Genomic DNA, 12,059 nt, shown 5'->3' on the forward strand with positions numbered 1-12,059 from the left:
AGTAGAGCCTGAAGTCAGGCAGGTTGAATTCTCCAATTCCATTCTTCTTTCTCAAGATTGCTTTGGCTATTTGAGGTTTTCTGTATTTCCATACAAATTGTGAAATTATTTTTTCTAGCTCTGTGAAAAATACCATTGGTAGCTTGATAGGGATTGCATTGAATCTATAGATTACTTTGGGTAGTATACTCATTTTCACTATATTGATTCTTCCAATCCACAAACATGATATATTTCTCCATCTATTAGTATCCTTTTTGATTTCTTTCACCAGTGTTTTATAGTTTTCCATATATAGGTCTTTTGTTTCTTTAGGTAGATATATTCCTAAGTATTTTATTCTTTTTGTTGCACTGGTGAATGGAATTGTTTCCTTAATTTCTCTCTCTATTTTCTCATTATTAGTGTATAGGAATGCAAGGGATTTCTGTGTGTTTATTTTATATCCTGCAACTTTACTATATTCATTGATTAGCTCTAGTAATTTTCTGGTGGAGTCTTTAGGGTTTTCTATGTAGAGGATCATGTCATCTGCAAACAGTGAGAGTTTTACTTCTTCTTTTCCAATTTGGATTCCTTTTATTTCTTTTTCTGTTCTGATTGCTGTGGCCAAAACTTCCAAAACTATGTGGAATAGTAGTGGTGAGAGTGGCCACCCTTGTCTTGTTGTACATAGTTTATATGGAACTACAACACCACTTGATGTAAGGGACTTGAACATCTGCAAATTGTGGTATATGAGGGGTGGTGCCGAAAACGGTCCCCTGCAGATACAGAGGGACAACTGTATTTGGATAAAACAAGCTTCTAAATAACTGAGTCCAAACAATCATAGTTGAATTAGAATTTACTTAAGATCAAATAATGAAATAATTTATCAAAACTTGTGGGATACAACTAAAGTGGAATTCAGAGGCTTGTGTATAGCTTTAAATGCTTATCTAGGAAGAAAAAGTCTGACAGTGAGCTAAGAATTGAACTGAAGTTAGAAAACAAATCCAAAAAAAGTAAGGGGAAGGAAATAATAAAAATAAGATTATAAATGAATCACCTGTAAAACTAAGGTACAATAGGAAACGAATAGAGCTCAAAAAGTTTATTCTTTGTAAAGACTAGTACTTTAAAGCCTATAGCAAGACTGATTTTTTAAAAAATCAGAAATAGACAATTTTAATAGATATTAGAGCTTAATTCTAGATACAGCAAAGAAAAAGGATACTGTGGACAGATGTCAGTATATTTGAAAAATAGATGAAATGGATATTTTCCTATAAAAATAATAATGATTGAAATTGACAATAATAAATTTAAAAACCTGAAAGATCCTATGATCACTAAAGAAATTTTATCAAGAATCAAACATAAGAATGAGATAATTTTGCAGGTGAATTATACCAAAATTCTAATAAGTGATTCCAGACTTAAACAAACCTTTTCAAACAAGAAAAAGTGGGATTACTCCACTCACTTCATAAGGCTAGTATAACGTTACCCAAATCAGGCAAGTACTGTAAAGAAAAGAAAATTATAGAGCATTATCAGTCATGAGCAAAGATGGAAAATATTATAAAACTAATTGCTCAGTTCTTAACAATTGATAATATTTTGTGACCAATGCAGGTTTATCCCAGAAATGCAAGACTGGCCAACATTTTAAAAAATCTATTAATTACCCACATTAACAAATAAATGGAAAAAAATACTATATGATCATTTTTTGGTAAAATCCAACAAACAATGAAAACTAGAATGGAAATTCTTAACCTCCTACAAGGTAACATCAAAGTCCACAGCAAACATCATGTCAAGTGTTATGTGTATCACCCTTAAAACTAGTAACAAGACAAGAATGCCTATTCTTACCACTTCTTTTAAAAAATATTTATTTTTATTTGGGCTTCCCTGGTGGCTCAGATGGTAAAGAATCTGCCTTTTTATTTACTTGGCTATTTTGCACCACATGTGATCTAGTTTCCTGACCAAGGATCAAACCCAGGCCCCCTGCATTGTGAGTGCAGCCTTTAGCACTGAGCCACCAAGGAAGCCCCTCACCATTTCTGTTCACATTGTATTGGAGACTCTAGCCAGTGCAGTAAAAGAAGACAAAGAGGAAAAAAGTATAGAGGTCAGAAGGAAAAACCAAAACTGTTTGTTTGCAGTATTTCAGTGTGTTGTGGCTCCCCAAAGAATCCCCAATGAATTATTACACTGAATAAAAAGTTTGTGCAATTTATTGCTAAGGAGATCAGTATACAAAAGCAGAATGCATTTAAGCATACCAGCAAAAACTAAATGTAATCTGAAACTGTATATAATAGAAACTAAAAATAAATATAACAAAAGGTATCCAAGTCCTTTTGGAGAAAATTATAAAATTTATTGAACAAGACAGAACTCAGCAAGCTGATCATAAAGTTTATATGGAAGAGCAAAGGGCCAAAAGACACTTTTAATGATTAATAAGTTGGAGGGACTTGATGTACCAAATATCAAAGTTTATTATAAAATTGAATTATTAGGACGGTATTATACCAGCACAAAGAAACAGAGCAACTAAGAGTAGATGAATACATGTGTGGAAAGGTGGCATATGACGCAAGTGGCATTATAAATCAGTGGGGAAATTCTTCAGTAAATTAAAACTGGATCCTTGTAAACAAAAGCCAAATCCAGGACTTAAGATGTGAAAGGCAGTCCTGTTGTCCAGTATCAGAAAGCAATTTTCTAGACTTGTCTGGATTCCTAATTGTTTGGTCCCTGGTAGTCCATCATGGTCATAAGTGAGAGGCAAATGTAGTTTTGTAGTTTTTTTCTTCCTGCAGTCTCTGTTTCCTCCATGTCGCTTTTATCTGTTTGTTTAGGTCTCTGTTCTTGTCTTCCTCAAGTGTCTGGTCTTTTTTTCTTTCTTGGGGAAACTATTGGAAACTCTGCTCGTGTTGGTAGAAGTTGACCATGAGTTTCATGTAAGGCAGAGGTTATCAGCAGTAACACTACTGATATTTTAGATTGGGTAATCGTTTGCTGTGAGGGGCTTTCCTTGTGCATTGTAGGCTATTTTAGCAGCATCCCTAACCTCTACTCTTTAGATGCTAGAATCTCCCACCCCACCAAGTTTTGTGAAAATAGAAAATGTCTCCAGACTTTGCCATATGTGTCTTAAGTTTAGAATCACTGATTTGGGGTGATCTATCTAAGGTATTTGCAAAGGGACTCCTAAAGTCAGTATATTTAGATACTTCTTTTTGAGATAGTCATATTCTGCACAGATTAATCGTCCAGTTTTTCTTGGCTGAAGGATAAAGTGGCAGAAGAAGCAGGAAGTCTTAGTATTCAATATACATGCATCCACTTATTTTTCTTGTTTTAAGTACCACCCACCCTCAACCATGACTGGTTTTCCTCCAACCAGAATCCACCTGTTTTCCCATCTCTGAAGCCTAAACCTCTAGACTTTGGCCAGAGTGTGGGAGGGGTGATGAACCAGTGATGAGGAGTATGGGAAGAGGAGAAATCCAGGAAGCTACCTGGTCCTCAAACAGCCTTAATTTATCCAGTCTTCCTTATTTCAACAGCCCATTTAATCCCTCTTCCGGAGATGCCATCAATCCTTGAGTTTTTTGAGAATTCTAGAGTCCAGTAGTCATGTATGGATATGAGAATTGGACCATAAAGAAAGCTGAGTACCAAAGATTTGATGCTTTTGAACTGTGGTGTGAGAGAAGACTCTCGAGGGTCCCCTGGACAGCAAGGAGATCAAACCAGTCAATCCTAAAGGAAATCAGTCCTGAATATTCATTGGAAGGACTGATGCTGAAGCTCCAATACTTTGGCCACCTGATGCGAAGAACTGATTCATTAGAAAAGACCGTGATGCTGGGAAAAATTTAAGGTGGGAGGAGAAGGGGACGACAGAGGATGAGATGGTTGGATGGCATCACTGACTCAATGGACACAAGTCTGAGCAAGCTCCAGGAGTTGGTGAAGGACAGAGAAGCCTGGTGTGCTGCAGTCTATGAGGTCACAGAGTCGGACATGACTGAGCAACTGAACTGAACTGAGAGTGCTTATACAATTTGTCTTCTCTTAATGTCAGCTTACTAACTTGTGGTCTCTCAAAGTTTGCCAAGTTCATTACTATTTGTCTGCTTTATACTCTCTGAAATTTGGTTCTTTTGGTATCCTCTTTCACTCTCTTTATCCTTAGGATTTATGCCACCCCTTTACTGTATTTTTATGTGGGGAGATTGAAGATGAAAGATAGATATGTTTCATTCCACTGTCTTTATCCAGAAGCTTCAATTTCATGTACTTTTAATACTTGTCATGTTTCTAATTGTATTCAGACACTTACCCTTTGGAATGTGGACTATCAGGTGGAAGAGAACAGATACAGCCTTTTTTCCTTCCCACCCTTTCTTATAGATAATATTATGATTGGGAAGTAGGGATGAAAAGAAAGATGTTAACAGAGCTTATTGGAGATTAAGTGGTTGAAATTGAAGTTCATCTTGAAGGGTTATGGGAGATAAGGATACAATAAATAAGGTGGGATCAGATTATGAAGCCTAAAAGACTGGTTTGTTGATATCATATTGAATCCAAGAGGCAGTCAGAAAGCATTATGGACTTTTTATCTGAGAAGTGATTTGATGAAAGTAGATATTATAAGTATTCATCTCAAAGCTCTGACAACATATGGACAAGAATAGGGAATGAGCAGAGGCAGAGGAGCCTTCCAGAACTGTGGCTGAAATTCAGATAGAGTGATAAACTAGGCCATACTGGGAAGCATGGAAATGGAAAGGATAGGTTTAAAAGTCATTGACAGGGAAAATTTGATTGTTACCTCCAGCAGGTATAGAAGTTAGATCATAGTCGAATGTATAGAATCTTACATTCATGGGTGGTAGATCTGAAACACCAAATAAAATGTCATTTGTGGCAATAAATGTGCCTGATTGAACACCACGTGATTTACTGAGAAAAGGCCCAATCAAGACAGGTCAAGAAAAGGGAAAGGGAGGCTATTATAAATTCACAGAGTGGTTGTGCTGGAATATAAAGATTCCTGAAGAACAGCCAGTTCTCGGGAACAGAAACGCTTTCTCTTTTTTACTTCTGCTTTTATAGTGAACACATCTGGCACAAGGCCCACAAAGGGCCATTCTTATTCCCAAGGTCACATGACCTTTCTGGCTTCATCTCTACCACCAACTATTTCTTCCCTCTAGTGTTTCAGTTCAAACTACTGAAAGAGAGTTAGGGCCTGGCTCCACATTTCAGTTCAGGGCACACATTACACATGCCTGAGCCTCAGTGGCCAGTAGTGACGATGGGTTGTGCTGTCCATTCAACAGCAACTGCAGATATGGCAGGCACATTGACTCACCCAGACAAAAGAGTTGTTTTAATGAATCTGAATTAGAACAGAAATGAAACTTTTTGGTGTTCAATTTTACCTTTTGAAGTTGGTCAAGTCAGCTACAGAATCCCCAGCTACCTTACAAAGCTACCATGAGTGGTGGAAATGTGAAAAGACTATGGGATTGGCTTAGTGTGCTTATTCCTTCTGTGTAAGTAGTTTGCACTTCAGACCAACAACTGTCTGAATCTAGCACCAGGTCTGCTGCCTGCAAGCCAACTAGCCTCGTGACAGCACCTCATCCAAGTTTGCTTATGTAATGTTTGTAGAAAAAGGGCAGTTTGCTGACAAATGGACCAATACACCCTCATCTGGGCCCCACAGAAACTGGTCTGCTGAGGTGCTCCAGGAAACTCATAATTCTTTCAAATGAGCTTGCAATTTTTCTACATATATGTAGTTGTTCAAGAGTCAGCAAACTATGACCCAAACTGTGACCCACAGACTAGTTGCCTATTTTTGTATATACATTTTTATTGGAACACAGTTATGACTATCCATTAATTGTCTGTGGTTGGTTTCTTGTACAACAGCAGAGTTGCAAAGCTAAAATATTTACTACCTGACTCTTCAAGAAAAATTTTGCTGACTCTTGTTCTAGATAGTTCTAGAAATGATCAGCATTTTGGGAAAAATCTTGAGTAGATATAAAAGGTTAGTGGCTGCACAGTAATGGTACAATGTTTTCCCATGCTGCTACTTTTATTGTTTCGTAATTCCTTAATCACCTTATGGGCCACATTTGGCCAGAAATCATTCAGACATCTCTCAGGGTTATCTTACTGGACTAAACTAAAGCTCATGTTATTCTACACTGATGGATTAAACTGTTAAGTAATTCAATCTAGATGACTGTTTACAGTTTAATGCAAATGTCTTTAGTTCCAATTATTTACCCTAGGATTTTATTTTCTTGCTACATGCACTCAAGAGTAATAGTATGTCATTGTTTCCTGTGTGATCTGGAACGTTGGAGTCTCTTGCCAAATGCAGTCCTTTGATTTGTTTCCACATCACTGAGTTGGCCTTCAGGTGATGTCGTTGAGGTTCCTTCCCCAAACAGGATATTAAGTTTTGCACAGCTAGAGAAACATCATCCTACTTCATGATTTAGTGGGCCAGAGATCCTCCTGCCTTCTCACACTATCCTTCATCTATAAAATAAGTGTTACTTTGCTTTCTTTGTGGATTGTTTTCAACAAACCTCTATTTTCAAGACTCTCTCTCCTCAAACTCAGGTGAGCATACTCAGCTAAGATAGACCATTTGGAACACAAGAGCTTTGGCCAAGAGTTTAATGATAAAAATACATTGCTTACAAAAGTTCTCTGGCGTCTGTTGGTTTTGCCAACAAATTCTTCTCTTGAAATATAGGATCTTTTAAAATTTTTCTTTAAAACTATTTTTTATTTTTATTTGTTTGGCTGCCCTGGATCTTAATTGAAGCATGTGGAATCTTTAGATGAGGCATGTTAGCTGTTAGTTGCAGCATGTGGGATCTAGTTCCCTGACAAGGGGTGGAACCTGGACCTCTGTATTGGGAGCATGGAGTCTTAGCCACTGGGCCACCAGGGAAGTCCCTGAAATACAGCATCTTTTAAGTCAACTGCCATTCTGTCTCCAAGAGGCCAGGGGGAGAGTTTGTGGCTGTTGCATGGTGAAGGAACCACCCGACTCTCACGCCCACCCATTTCTCCCTAGGCTCTTGATTTAGCACAAGTTGAGAAACAGGGAAATGGAACATTCTGGCTTAGGCTTGCAGTTAACAAGAGCCTTTTGAATGAGAAAAATATGTATTCATAAGCATCAAATTTGAAAGGTACGGCTACTGGAAATTTGGGCGGTTTCAGAGCCTCCCAGGTTTGCCCTGCCCCCAGAGCCCTGGTGCTGCCTCTCTCAAGTTCTACCCGTTCCTTCTACCCCAGAAGCCTTCTCTGACCCCTCCAGGCTTGCCGCAGTGTTTCGCTACAGCCTGCGTTTTCCCGTCATGATATTGACATCACTCCTCCTCCTGTCCTTTCCATGGGTTCCACTCCCTCCCCAAATGAACTGTAAAGTCTTGAAATGCAGTGACCATGCTTTTTCTGTCCAACAAGACTCTTAAATAAATTCACCAAGACCTAAACAGGGTTGCTTGTTCTCCAGAACATAGCATAGGAATTCAGTGGTTATGAAAGAATGAACGAACTGAACAAACACACTTCAGATCTACCTAGGGCAGGAATATCAGAGTTAGTGGCAGTTGCCTTTCCAACAGCCCTAGGGGCAAGGAAGTTCCAGAGAGAGCCTGAGAGGAGAGCCGCAAGTGTACAGCAGTGTACAGCACCTCCCCTTTCTTCCCATCCTTACCCTTTCTCTCCCAACATCCAGCCTGACTGGTTGGAGAGCCTTCATATTCCACAGAGGGAGCTTTCAACTTTCACCTCACCCCAAGAAAAGATCCTTTTATTATTCATCGTCATATCTAAAAGTCATTTAGTCTTGGAAGCAAACACTGCAGAAAACATGAACAGCCTTAGAAAAACTGCACCACTGCTGGGAGTCTTATTTTAATTATTCTCTAAAAGTTCACTCTTTGCTCAGTGTCTGATTTCATTTGGGGCTGGTCTCCTCTCTTGCAGGCCCTGGACCCATGAAATCTGTATTAATTTATATATGTGGCAGAATAGTACAGCCTATCCCTTTCCCTGTGTTTAACTGCCTTCTTTCTTCCCCTCACTCAGGCAACTAGCCTAGTTTGTGCTTCTTACCCAGAGGAGAGATGTGATAGCTAGAAGTAGAGAAATGAGTGTCAGAGAAAATGGCTTTTGGTTTCAAAGTTTGCACTTAGGCTAAAGAAGAAGAAAACTTACACCATAGACAAAATATTTGGAGGAAAAGATAATAAGCATAGACAAGAGTTCTTTATCCCTGGGGGGCGGAAGATGAATTCCTGGGAAAATACCATGTTTCCAGGTCCTGTGCACTACTCTGCAGGGTCACCCTGGAAAGGAGGCACAATCCTAGATGGTTGTATGGGGTCTGGGAATAGAGAAAATGTTTCTTACACCCTCAGGAGAGCCCTGGGAAGGTTTCAAGACCTCAGAGAAGAACTAGGTGCATGGTGGCTCACTGATGAAGGGCCTTTAGGTAGGCTGGTAGAATTTTCATGCCCCAGTGAGACATAAAGCTTTTCTCCTTGTGCCTGAGAGGATGCCAGAGAAATGGAGGATGCTTCTGAACCTGAAGGGCTCATGCAGCCAGGGTAATGGATGTCTCAGTAAATACCAGCGTACGTGGTAGAGCAGCCCTGGGGAGCAGATTCAGCACTCCCTCCACTCCCCTCCCCCACCACATACCTTGACACCTCCTAAACCCCTCCTAGGAACTAGACACGATCAGGGGAAAGGGGAGGTGGAAATCTACAAATTCACTGAGATTAAGTTACTGATGATGCCAAGAAATGGAAGACTGGAATAAAATTTAGGTTCTATTTCTTACATAAATGTGTAGATTAAGACATGTATCCACTGCTCATACCTTATATTTAGGGGTGACATTTCCCACAGAGCAGCTGTGTTCAAGTAGCCATTAAAATGTCTCCTTAGGTTTTAAGTTTCTAGAAACCAAATGGTGAGTGTACTATCCAACATATGCCATGAGAGTAGAGCCAATAACTGGAGGGAAAGGTTCTCTCCTAATGATAAAGTGTCCAAATTCCCTGACCCAATAACAAAGACAAATGATCCAAGTATAAAGACTGCGTGTCAACACTGAAAAAAATGTTTTTGCTTAAATTCAAGCATGATATTAACTCTACTTTTTTTAGTATCCACCTGGTTAAGACAATACATTACAAAAAGCTAAGATATATTCAGCAACATTGTAAGATAATTTCACTCATCATAAAAACATTCATGCATATTTGAGAAGGAATCCATATGGATGTGCACATTTTTCACTTAGTCTACAGACAGAACATGCATGTGGGTTTGCAGATCCCCTCAGGTAACTCCACTGCTCCCAGGGGTCTGAGGTCCACAAGTGGGAACCCACTGGGCCAATTCATTTGAAATTAGTCTTATTTGGCAACTCCAATGTGTGTGATGATGATGTCTTGCAGAAATACCTCTTTTAGTATTCCAGTCTGTGGACTCTGGCAGAAATAATAGTTTGTTGCAAAACAGATCACTCTTTTTTGTTTGCAAATTCTTCATACCAGCAGAATCACAGCTTGCTTTTCACTTCTCGTAACACCTTGCAACATCGCAAAATATTTGCTGGAGTTTGTGAAGGGCGGCTACAGAATTAGTAAACTGAAAGGAAGCCTGCCTTCACTCCCACCCCTGTCAGCACCTTCTGTTCTAGCAGACCGAAAGGCAGCTTGAGAACTCTGATTGCTTCTCCAGATAAGGACTACTCTTGGCACTGTTGCCTCTTCGAGAATGGAAGCAAAGGAAACATTAGGGAGTTGTGCAGGTGCCGGCTCATGATACTGTCACTTCACAGAATGAAATCAGTAAATGACTCCATGAAGGTAAATTGCTATGGTAACCAACCTTCTCAACTTTTCTATCTGTAAGTGAAGACAGTATGGGCTGTTTCTATTTGGGAGTATAAAATCTGGTTTTAATGAATGACCACCATGCTCTAACTCCTACTTAACTAGGCTTATACAATGCTAAGCCAGGGACGGACCTTAGCAAGTGTCTAGCTCACATCCCAGGTTGATAGATGAAGAACTGACACTCAGAGAAATGAAGATATATAGCTAACATGTCTCAGACCTGATCCCTTGTTTCCTCGTTAGTTTTCTAGTGCTCTTTTCCTTTTACCATGCTGCCTTCTGAATGGACTCACCCAACTTCCATGAATAGATAAGAGAAATGGGACCACCGTTAGACATAAGGCCACCATCACTTCTCACTGAGAGGTAAAAGCAAATATTATGGATATGCTGGTGTCTTAACTTTCTCCAGAGTTATCACAGATTTCATATTCCACCAATTTTCATTTATCCAGCTGATATGAGGAGAGTTAATATCACACTTAAGTTTAAGCAAAAAAATTTTTTTTCAATGTTAAAATGTAGGCTTCACACTTAATCAGATCATTTGACTTGATATTATTGGGTCAGAGAAGTTGTACACTTACTATTAGGAGAGAACATTTCCCCCAGTTATTGGCTCTACTTTCATGGTATATGTTGGGTCATCAAAGGTACTAAGGGAAGACATAGTGTGGAGAGGCAGGGTGTGGCCTGAGGAGACAATCCAGTGTTACGGTGCTATCAGACATAGGTTAGAAAAGAACTAGAATGTACCAAAATTCTATTGAACAGGTATAGTGAGAATAAAATAAACTTCTTTTATTTTCAGGTTTTATTTATTTATTTTTGGCTACACTGGGTCTTCAATGCTGAGTGTAGGCTTTCTCTAATTACAGTGGGCGGGGCCTACTCTAGTTGAGGTGTATGGGCTTTTCATTGTGGTGGCTTCTCTTGGTGGAGCACGGGCTCTAGGGCATGCAGGCTCAGTAGTTGTCAAGCATGGTTTAGTTGCCCTGAGGCATATGGAATCTTACTGGACCAGGGATAGAACCCGAGTCCCCTGCATTAGCAGGCGGACTCTTATCCTCTGTACCATCAGGGAAGTCATACACTTCAGTGATTCAGAAAACATCCTTTAGGAATATGCAAAGCCTAGTTTCTTCAACCGAAGAAGGCAATGGCACCCCACTCCAGTACTCTTGCCTGGAAAATCCCATGGATGGAGGAGCCTGGTAGGCTGCGGTCCATGGGGTTGCTAAGAGTCAGACACACTGAGCGACTTCACTTTCACTTTTCACTTTCATGCATTGGAGAAGGAAATGGCAGCCCACTCCAGTGTTCTTGCCTGGAGAATCCCAGGGACGGTGGAGCCTGGTGGGCTGCCCTCTATGGGGTCGCACAGAGTTGGACATGACTGAAGCGACTTAGCAGCAGCAGCAGCAGCAGTTTCTTCAACAATAGTTTTCATTGTATAAATACATGTGAAGGTGCTTTGAATTAAAGATTTCCTTTCAGTTAGTGAATCACAAGGCCACAGACAATGTGGCTATTAGGAATCTTCATAGGTTGTCATAGACAGAAATGGCAGAAATTTGAAGTACTTAATACCATTCTTTTAAAAGCAAATCAGATGCACTGTGGTGATCTGAATGGGAAGGAAGTCCAAAAGGGAGAGGATATATGTATATGTATGACTGATTCATTTTGGTATATAGTAGTAACTAACACCAGAGAAGGCGATGGCACCCCACTCCAGTACTCTTGCCTGGAAAATCCCATGGACAGAGGAGCCTGGTGGGCTGCAGTCCATGGGGTCACTGAGAGTTGGACACAACTGAGTGACTTCACTTTCACTTTTCACTTTCATGCATTGGAGAAGGAAATGGCAACCCATCCAGTGTTCTTGCGTGGAGAATCCCAGGGATGGGGGAGCCTGGTGGGCTGCCATCTATGGGGTCGCACAGAGTTGGACATGACTGAAGTGACTTAGCAGCAGCAGCAGCAGAAACTAACACATTGTAAAGCAACACATTGTAAAGTCCACCCTGTGCCAATAAAAATTAATTTTTAAAAAAGCAAATAAAAATCTAAAGTTAAACTGAACAGTAA

The sequence above is a fragment of the Oryx dammah genome, unplaced genomic scaffold, assembly GCF_014754425.2.
Source record: "Oryx dammah isolate SB20612 unplaced genomic scaffold, SCBI_Odam_1.1 HiC_scaffold_25, whole genome shotgun sequence".
NCBI lineage: Eukaryota > Metazoa > Chordata > Mammalia > Artiodactyla > Bovidae > Oryx > Oryx dammah.